Genomic DNA, 9763 nt, shown 5'->3' with positions numbered 1-9763 from the left:
GGCTTCCTATTTCCTTTGCTTCTTCTGTCATTGATTAGCAGAGGAAGAAAGGGGGGAAAAAAGCTTAGTGTAATGACATGCATAATATTCACTGTTTTCCAAATGCTTAGTTTTGGTTGCCTTTGATTTCGTTCACCAATTCAGAGGCTCTGGATCTCTGGGGCCACCAGTGGTAACTGGAGTATAGACGCAAGAGCAGGAGTCCTTCCCATCACACAGGAGCTGGTCTGAGGTGGAGTGTTCTGCTTCCTGCCCAGGGGTCTCAGTAGTTCATCACTTTATCACTCCAAGCTCAGCTCTGCCCACAGGCTCCCGTGGCCACAGTCATGCTGATAGATGAGGCCTGCCCACCCTCACCTGCCAGAACCCCATGCAGATCCTCAAGTCCCAAATGAAGGTCTCCTGATCTGATGACTGCATATGAGCCCAGACATATGGCTAGAGAAGCAGTGGCTAGAGAAGGAATATAAGTAATAAGACTCCTGATAAATCAAGTGAAGGACAACTAAGGTGGTTTTTTGTTTGGTTGGTTTTTGTCTGTTTTGTTTGTTTCATTTTGGCTGACCATTTGGAAGAGCTGAAATGGAGAAACTGATGTGGCAGCAGACTTCAGGGAAAAATGAGGAGCTGGATTTTGGCCTTGCTCTTTCTGAGACCCCAAGGTAGAGATGACATACAGGCAGCTGGAACTCTGGTCTGGAGTTGAAGGAGGGGTAACTAACACAGTGATGTCCACGTGGTGACAGCTTAAGTCTGAGACCAGGACCAAGGCTGAATCTCAAATGTAGGATGGAAAGGTTTGTCACTTTTCTGTGAGACAGGCTGAGAAAGGAAGGAAAAGAGGGCTGGGGCTGTGGGTTGTAGGGGAGGGAGGCAGGGCAGGATGGGTGGGACTTTCTGAGGCCAGCTGCAGAAGGGAGGGTCCTGTGGCTCCCAGGCTTTCTGCATGAAGATGGAGATGGATGTGTGATGCAGAGTCTATTTACTGCTCTCAAGACTCAGAAGACTGCCCAATCCTGTATATCCAGAGAAAGTTCAGCCAGGCTGATGGAGCAGCTCAGGCTCTCAAGAGTCCAGGTGCCTCAGCTCTTCAAAAAAACCTACAAGTTAAAGCTGTATGGCTTTATATTAATGGACACCCCTGGTGGTTCAGATGGTAAAGCATCTGCCTGCAATGCAGGAGACCCGGGTTTCATCCCTGGGTCACGAAGATACCCTGGAGAAGGAAATGGCAGCCCACTCCAGTACTCTTGTCCGGAAAATTCCATGGACAGAGGAGCCTGGTAGGCTACAGTCCACGGGGTCACAAAGAGTTGGACACGACTGAGCGACTTCACTTTCATTTTTCACTTTCCACTTTCATGCATTGGAGAAGGAAATGGCAACCCACTCCAGTGCTCTTGCCTGGAGAATCCCAGGGATGGGGCAGCCTGGTGGGCTGCCGTCTATGGGGTCGCACAGAGGTGGACACGACTGAAGCGACTTAGTCACAGCAGCAGTGAAGTGGATGAACCTTAAGCCTGTTATATAGAGTGAAGTAAATCAGAAAGGGAAAAACAAATGTTGTGTATTGACGTATATATATGGAATCTAGAAAAATGGTATCCATGAACCTATCAGCAGGGAGGGAATGGAGACACAGGTATAGAGAACAGACTTGTGAACACTGGGGGAAAGAGAGAGTGGGACAAATGGAGAAAGTAGCATAGACATATATACATGTGTAAAATAGATAGCTGGTGAGAAGTTGCTATATAACACAGGAAGCCCAGCCAGGCACTCCGTGATAATCTAAAGGGGTGGGATAGAGAAGGGGAGGGAGGCTCTAGAGGGAGGGGATATATGTATAATTATTGCTGATTTGTGTTGTTGTATGGCAGAAGCCATGACAACATTGTAAAGCAATTTTCCTCCAATTAAAAAAAAAAAAAAACTATGACTTTAACAAGCTAAAGTTATACAAGCCAAACTTTTGATCTTTGTCACCAGTTCCTGGTCTTAAAAATCTTTGAAATTTTGGGGGTGTTAAGAATAGTTTTTGGTTTTCATAACCAGCCCCTGTCATCACATAGGAGTTTATACTAAGAAGGTGATTTAGGGTGGGGATGCTAGATAGTCATAGGGTAGGGCTGGTCCCTGAAAAGATCAATGAAAAGAAGTTTACACTTTCAGCTTGGGAATTCCCTGGTGGTCCAGTGGTTAGGACTTGGCACTTTCCAGGCCCAGGTTCAATCCCTGTTGCTCAGAGTGGCCAAAAAAACAAAAACAAAAACAAACAAAAGAGCTTTCAGCTCTACACTATACCTCCTGAGGATGGGAAGGGAGCCAGGGAGGAGGTATAACAACTGTTTAATATAGAGATTCTCAGAGCCTCTAGCTTGATAAACACATTTAAAAAGTGGAAGTGCTGGGAGATGGCTGCACCTACAGAGGGAATGGAGAGTCCCCACCACTACCTCCACCCCTCACTCTTTGCCCCAGACAGCTCTTCCATTTGGATGTTTCTCCTGAGTTGTATCCTTTGTAACAAATGAGTAAAGGTAAAAAGAAAAAAAAATAAGTCCTAAGCATAGTGTTTTATATTCCTCTTTGCATTTAATTCTCTTAATAGTCCCAGAAAGTAGACAATATTATTAACCCCAATTTGCAACAAAGGAAACAGGTTTAGAAAGTGGAAGTTTTTGCTTAGCACTTTCAAACCCTAGTCCTCCTGACCCCAAAACTGGTGCTCTGAACTGCTATACGGCCCTGCCCACCAGAGGCTGTCCTGTCCTTTATGTACTGAGGCCAGAGGACCATCTCTTTGCCAATTCTGAAGGTCCCCTAACTCTGATTTCTGCTTCCACTGGCAAGGCAAAGAGCTGAATTCTGTGTTAAGCAAAGAGCTGAATTTTGTAATGTCCAAATCACTTCCTAAAACTATTCCTTAAAATTAGCATTGGTACTGGAGAAGGAAATGGCAACCCACTCCAGTATTCTTGCCTGGAAAAGTCCATGGACAGAGGAGTCTGGCGGGCTGAAGTCTATGGGATTACATGACTGAGCATGTGTGCACGAGGGTGGAGGGAAATGGGTTGGTAGCAATAAAGTGGTAGAACTAAAAAAAAAAAAAAAAAATTAGCATTGGTACAAAACTTTATGAATTTCTCAGATGGCGCTAGTGATAAAGAACCCGCCTGCCAATCCAGGAGACATAAGAGATGTGGGTTCAATCCCTGGGTAGGGAAGATCCCCTGGAGGAGGGCATTGCAACCCACTCCAGTATTTTTTTTTTTTCCCAGTATTCTTGCCTAGAGAATCCCTATATACACAGGAGCCTGGTGGGCCACAGTCCATAGGGTTGAAAAGAGTTGGACACAATTGAAGGGACTTAGCACGCACATAGCTTTATAGGTGCTTCAGACATTGATTCCTCAGGCCTCAGGGGCTCCTCACTCCTGTACCTCTGGTTCCCAGGAGCAGCCTATTGGTCAGGTGATTGAAACTCGTGATTGTAACTCAGGCCAGAAGGTTTACCAGGAAAAAGAGAAGTGTTTCCAAATTGTAAGAGCGATTAGAAAACAAAACAAAAACTTTTGAGCTCACTCTCACTCTCTGGGCACATCACACTCAGAAACTGGGTGAAGTTTCTGTAGAACCCAGAGAGAGGGAAGGGCAAAGTCTCATTTAATGGACTTTGTGCCAGGACCAGCCCTGAACCAACCTCTGAACCAACAGGTGGACGTGGCTTATTCCAGTAAAGAAAGAGCTTCTGGAAGATTGGAAGTGTGGAGATGGTCTGCGGATCAGTCAGAGAAATGGCTGGATAGGGTGAACAGCGAGACATGAGAAAGAGAAGTTGGAAATTCCCTGGCGGTCCAGTGGTTAGGATTCCCAAGGCATTCAATCCCTGGTCAAGGAACTAAGATCCCATGAGCATGTGGCATGGCCAAAAAAAATAATAAATAAAGAGAAGTTGATAAGAAACGTGAGCCACCCTCTAGAGCAACTTTCTTCATTTTTCTACTACTCTTGCCCTCATCTTTAGCTCTGTTTTCTTTCTTCCCCATATTCTTGGGAGAGTAGGAAGGAGTAGATGAAATTGATGGGAGTTTACTGCTCAATGGCAAAAAAAAAAAAGATGCAATAGTTTAAACCAACTTTGTCCTCTTCTTTATCAGCCCACAATTAATGTCATTGTAAATGGTAAATAGAAATCTGAAAAAATCCATTTTTGATCAGGATTTTTCATTATAGAGGATGATTTTAACTAGATCAATATACTATAATTACTAGAATTCTGCTATTATGTCATTAACCTGCATTTAAGCATAGAAACGGCAAAGTGATGATGATGACAGAAGCAGTGACAGGAAAGATGGGGCTCTTGAAGAACAAACAGAAAGACTGCAGGAAAAAGTGTAATCTGCTCAGAGTGAACAAAGGAGTCTCTTCCTTGTCATATTTCAGGTATCATGATTTGGGACATTGATAGGTTCAAAGAAACCAGTATATTTCTTTAGTTTTAAAAAATGTTTTTAATCATTAGAAGTAATACATGCTTGTTTGTAAGGTCTTAAATGTATAAAAATTTACACAGGAAATAAAAGTTCACTAATTGGAGGTAATTCTGTTGTTAATTAGCATGTATATTTCTTCTTGCTTAAAAAATGGGGGATGCTATTATTAAGTACTTGTAGATCTGTTTAGATGATTGCTTTCCTTCCTGAAGATTTTTGTGTATACATTCCTGTTAACATTTCTGATTGTGCCCTTAAAACAGATTCTACGAAAAATTACTAGCATAAGTAATCCAAATATTAAAGGTTAGATTACTTTTGTGTTGCCAAAAATGATGCGCTACTCACCTCATCAGGCTTCCCAGGTATCTCAGTGGTAGTCTTCCTGCCAATGCAGAAGATGTGGGTTTGACCCCCTGGAGAAGAAAAGGGCAACCCACTCTGGTATTCTTGCCCAGGAAATCCCGTTGACAGAGGAGCCTGGCGGGCTACAGTCCATGGGGCTGCAAAAAGTCAAAAACAACTTAGGGACTAAACAACTCATGTTATCACTGGTCTGCCTTTCTACACCTCAGTATTTATTGAGTCACGAAAGTTAGGGGTACATACCACAAAGATAGGGTGAAACAAGCAATACCTTTGAGGTCTCTTGGCCAAAAATGTCATTGTTTCTGAAGAGTTTTTACTAACTCCTCTGGAACTTTGTACCCTATTTCCAGCATTTTATCATGATCCTGACCGAGCACTTAGTACGCGGTGAAACTGATGGGACCAGTGTGTTAACACCATAGTAAATTCTTTTTAATGAAAACTCAGATCATAAAACATCTGCTTAGAACTCAGAAAAAAAAAAAGAAAAAAGAACTATATAGAGAGGCTCCAGCAGATCTTCCTACAGGTTTGTGAAAACTTTGATTAGGGTAATAAACATCACTATTCTCAGCCATGGGAATTCTCTCCTAGCTTAGTTAGAATGCAATTTGTAACTAATAGAGCTTCAAAACGACATAACTTAAGCAGTGGTTGCTCAGTCAGTAAAGAATCTGCCTGCATTGCAGGAGACCCAGGTTTGATCCCTGGAGAAGGAAATGGCAACCCACTCCAGTATTCTTGCCTGAGAAATCCCATGGACAGAGGAACCTGGCGGGCTACAGTCCGTGGGGTCTCTAAGAGTCGGACACGACTGAGGGAGTAAGCACAGCACATTCTCAGCCACAGGGATTCTCCATTTTAAAAAAGCATCAGATTTGTTAGGTTATGTGGTACCTGTAAGCGCTTTAGTTAGTGTCCGTTTGTTCCTACCATTGCTCATCAGAATATTTAGGCTTAAAATTGGCTCTATATCACTCAGACTCCTAATTGCCATTCTCTTTGTTGGAGAGCCCAGCTGTAACACAAAATAGAAAAATGCTAAGGGAAGAATAACAAGATTTTAAGAACTTCTATAAATCCAAAGTTCAAATGATAACCGTGCTTCTGGAGGCGCTATTAATAAGTTCCTTGAGGTTCTTACAGACAGCAGACTGCAACATGCACTCTGCTAGATTTAAGTTAAAGATTTGAAGTAGAGTGGTGTCTTCAGACATCAACACCCCAAGCAAGTCCTTATCTGTTTGTTCTAGACAAGAGTGATTAAAGCAGAAAGCTTAAAGGGGAAAAAAAGTTTCTTAAAAAATCTAGAGTAAATTTTTGGTTGGAGGCTTATTTATTGTCAACAGCCTGATCCTATGGGAATCTGAGTATATTAAAGTTTATTTATGTACATGTAGAAGAAACTTTCCATTTTCTGACATTTTTTTCCAGTTAGGCTCAATAAGTCACTGATTTTCAGTAAAACAGAGGACTTCTATTTTAAAAGATAAAAAACAGTGAGGTTTGGGTTTCCTGTTTTGTGGCATACTTAACACATCACTGGCTAATTCTGAAATATAAATAGGTTAAATATTTTTTCTTTGCTTTATAAATAAGTTGCTCTATAAATTTTTTTCTTTGCTTATAAATAGGTTAAATATTTTTTTCTTAACACATCTCTTTGCTTAATGCCCTAACCAAAAAAGGGAATGATTTCCAAAATTTCTTCTTCATAGTTCATTCCTTGTCTGGGCAACTTTTAAAAAGTCATACTTCAGGGGAAGGTCTTCCCTGGTGGCTCAGAGGGTAAAGCGTCTGCCTGCCGTGCGGGAGACCCGGGTTTGATCCCTGGGTTGGGAAGATCCCCTGGAGAAGGAAATGGCAACCCACTCCAGTACTCTTGCCTGGAAAATTCCATGGACTGAGTAGCCTGGTAGGCTATAGTCCATGGGGTCGAAAAGAGTTTGACACGACTGAGAAACTTCACTTTCACTTTCAAGCATAGAAAAGTTATTTCCTTTCTCACCCTGATGACTCAGCCTTGAATTTAGGTCTGCAAAAGGGAGATAAAGGAGTAGAAGTCTCCACAGAGGGAGGAGAAAAACACTCCTTCAGCCAGAATCGGTTTCCACACAGAGGCAGCTCTTGGATATTGGTGGGTGGCCAAGAGTGGGCTGATGTCAAGGGGTCCCCTGATGTTTGCCAGTCCCCAAGGTACCAGGGGCACAACTGGGTGGGACGGATCTCTGCCTAGAGCTCCATCCCCCAGTCCTACTCTCTAACAAAAGTGATCCCACAGCCAGATGGTAGGGAATGGGAAGTAAGGAAGACTGGAGAAGAGGAGAACTGGCCAGATTAGCAGGTGGTTCCTTTGATAGAGCAGGGGTTTAAGTGTCAAAGAAGGGCACAGATGGTCTTCCAAGTAATTAGAGAAATTAAATCCTCAGCGTTTTTTAATCTATGTACATCCAGACTGTTTAAAAAAAGAAGAAGAAGAAGAAAGGAAGGAAAGGGGGGAGAGAGGGGAGGAGAGGAAAGAAGGAAGGAAAGCAGAGGAGAAAAAGAGAAAGAAAGAAGGAAAGGGGTGGAGGGAGGAGGATGAAAAGCTCTTTGAGTCTTTGCTTGGGCAAAGTACTATGTCTTGACATTCCTTCCCAGAAGCACTAGAGTTTTCTCATTTCCCTCTTTCACAATTTCCTGAATCATGTTTTATCCTTTATCTCTTCCTCTGGCCCCCACCCTCTCCCATCTGGCTCATATACTTAGGAGAATTGGCTGAAATACAATCTCTTGGCTGTGGCCAGAAATTTCTCTCTTACAGGTTCTTGCTGATTGTTTCAGCTGAATTCCCATTAATAGTAGAAAAACTTCATTATCAACACACTCAGTAACATTACAACTTGACCTGGGAGCTTAGGGCACTGCTTGATACTCCATCCTTGACTAATTGTGAAGGATGAGGGCCCCTTTGTCACTAGCACTGTCCACACACTGATGACAGGTGTACAAGATCTAGTGTAAGAGATACCCCATGGTTCTGGCCAATGAGAAGGGGTTTTACAAAGAACCAGAGAGGCAGATGGCCTTACAGAGCTACCTGTGCCTAGAATGAACTTCATAGACTGTGATGGGCCTTTATGAGTGTTGATTTCACCACTACAGAAGGTGAATGGCATCCCTAGCAGTGTGATAAAGGGGAAAGACTGTTGACATGGTTTTAGTCCTGCCTCTGCCGTAATTCTGGAGAAGGAAATGGCAACCCGCTCCAGTATTCTTGCCTGGAGAATTCCATGAACAGAAGAGCCTCGTGGGCTACAGTCCATGGGGTCGAAAAGAATCGGACATGACTGAGCAACTAAGCATAGATACACAGACACACGCTGTCATAATTCACTGTGTTGCTTCTGCAAGTTGCCTTACCTCTCTGAAACTCAAATTCCCCCTTTGTAGAATGGAGATGATATTGTCTTATTTCTCAGGGCTTTTGAAAGTTTCAAAAGAGCGCTGTGATAGTGTTTTGAAAAACATGAAGAGTTATAAACTAGAATAGAATATTATTTTATTCATCTTTACCCCTAATCGTTCTTTTATATTGTAAATGTATGAATAGATTCTTCGTTCCGGATACCAACTCCTGGGAGATCAAATTTGACCTGAATCATGCAGTGATTTCAGAAGTTACCAAGCATGGACTGAAACGGACTTGAAGAGATGTGGATCACTGGGTCATGATTTAGCAGGTTCACTGAGGGCATGTGTTGGCTTATTCACACAACAAAGGAGGCAGAAATGAAGAGATCCCCAACAGCTTGTAAGGGACTCTGGCCAGGGCTCCCCTGGTAGCTCAGTGGTGAAGAGTCTGCATGCCAGTGCAGGAGACATGGGTTCAATCTCTGATCCTGGAAGATTCCCACATGCCAAGGAGCAATGAAGCCTGTGTGCCACGACAGTTGAGCCTGTGCTCTAAAGCCCATGCTCTGCAACAAAAGAAGCAACCGCAGTGAGAAGCCCGAGCCCTGGAACTAGAGAGTAGCCCCTGGTCACTGCAACTAGATAAAAACCCTCGCAGCCACGAGGACCCAGCACAGCCATAAGTAAATAAAGAAAAATGTTTTTAAAATAGCCTCTGGCCAACTATCTTATCCAATTACCATGCTGAAGAGTCAGCTGGTACCAGGGAAGGAGAAAAGCAGTTGCTGTTCTGCTATTTGTGTAGACTTTAGGATTCTTGTTTGGAAGATTTTTTAAAATACCCCCAGCTGCCTTGAAAGCACCATTCACAAGGCTAAAATGTAGTAATCAGGCTAAAATGTTTTTAGTTGTTGTTTTTTTTCAGACTAGCAGATATTTTAAAAATTCATAATACTCAGTGTTGGCTAAGATGTGGGAAAATAGACACTCTCATGAGGAAAGTATAAATAGTAGAATCTTTGAAGGATGATGTGGCCTTTCTACTCAACTCCAAATTTTATAACACAATCAGACTATAGAAAGGAAAAGGGATTCCCTAGGTCCTAAAAGTCCACTTTATAATAATTCTTAACATTTTGGAGCATTTTGTAAGTCATATATGTGATCTTATGTGATCTTCAGTATAATTCAGTAACACATTTCATTTGAAAAATAAGGAAACCAAGGTTCAGATGTATTCACTTGATTTATTCAGAGTCTCACTGTTAGGAAGTGGTGGAAGCAGGATTAAGATCCCTACAATCCAGCTGGTGTCCTTCTTCCTACAGAACAAAATGGACAGAACACAAAGGAACGGTCTTCTTACTAGATAGGACCAACAATACTTTCTGGAATAAGATGGAATACAAGTCAATTTTTCAAAAAAAAGAAACATCTGGGTAGGCATAACATCTACCAAACTGTCACTTAGGTATTTTGTTAATTTTAAAAAATTTTTTGTT

Source organism: Muntiacus reevesi, chromosome 10 (assembly GCF_963930625.1).
Source record: "Muntiacus reevesi chromosome 10, mMunRee1.1, whole genome shotgun sequence".
In the NCBI taxonomy this organism is placed as follows: Eukaryota; Metazoa; Chordata; class Mammalia; order Artiodactyla; family Cervidae; genus Muntiacus; species Muntiacus reevesi.
This window is presented reverse-complemented; position numbering follows the sequence as displayed.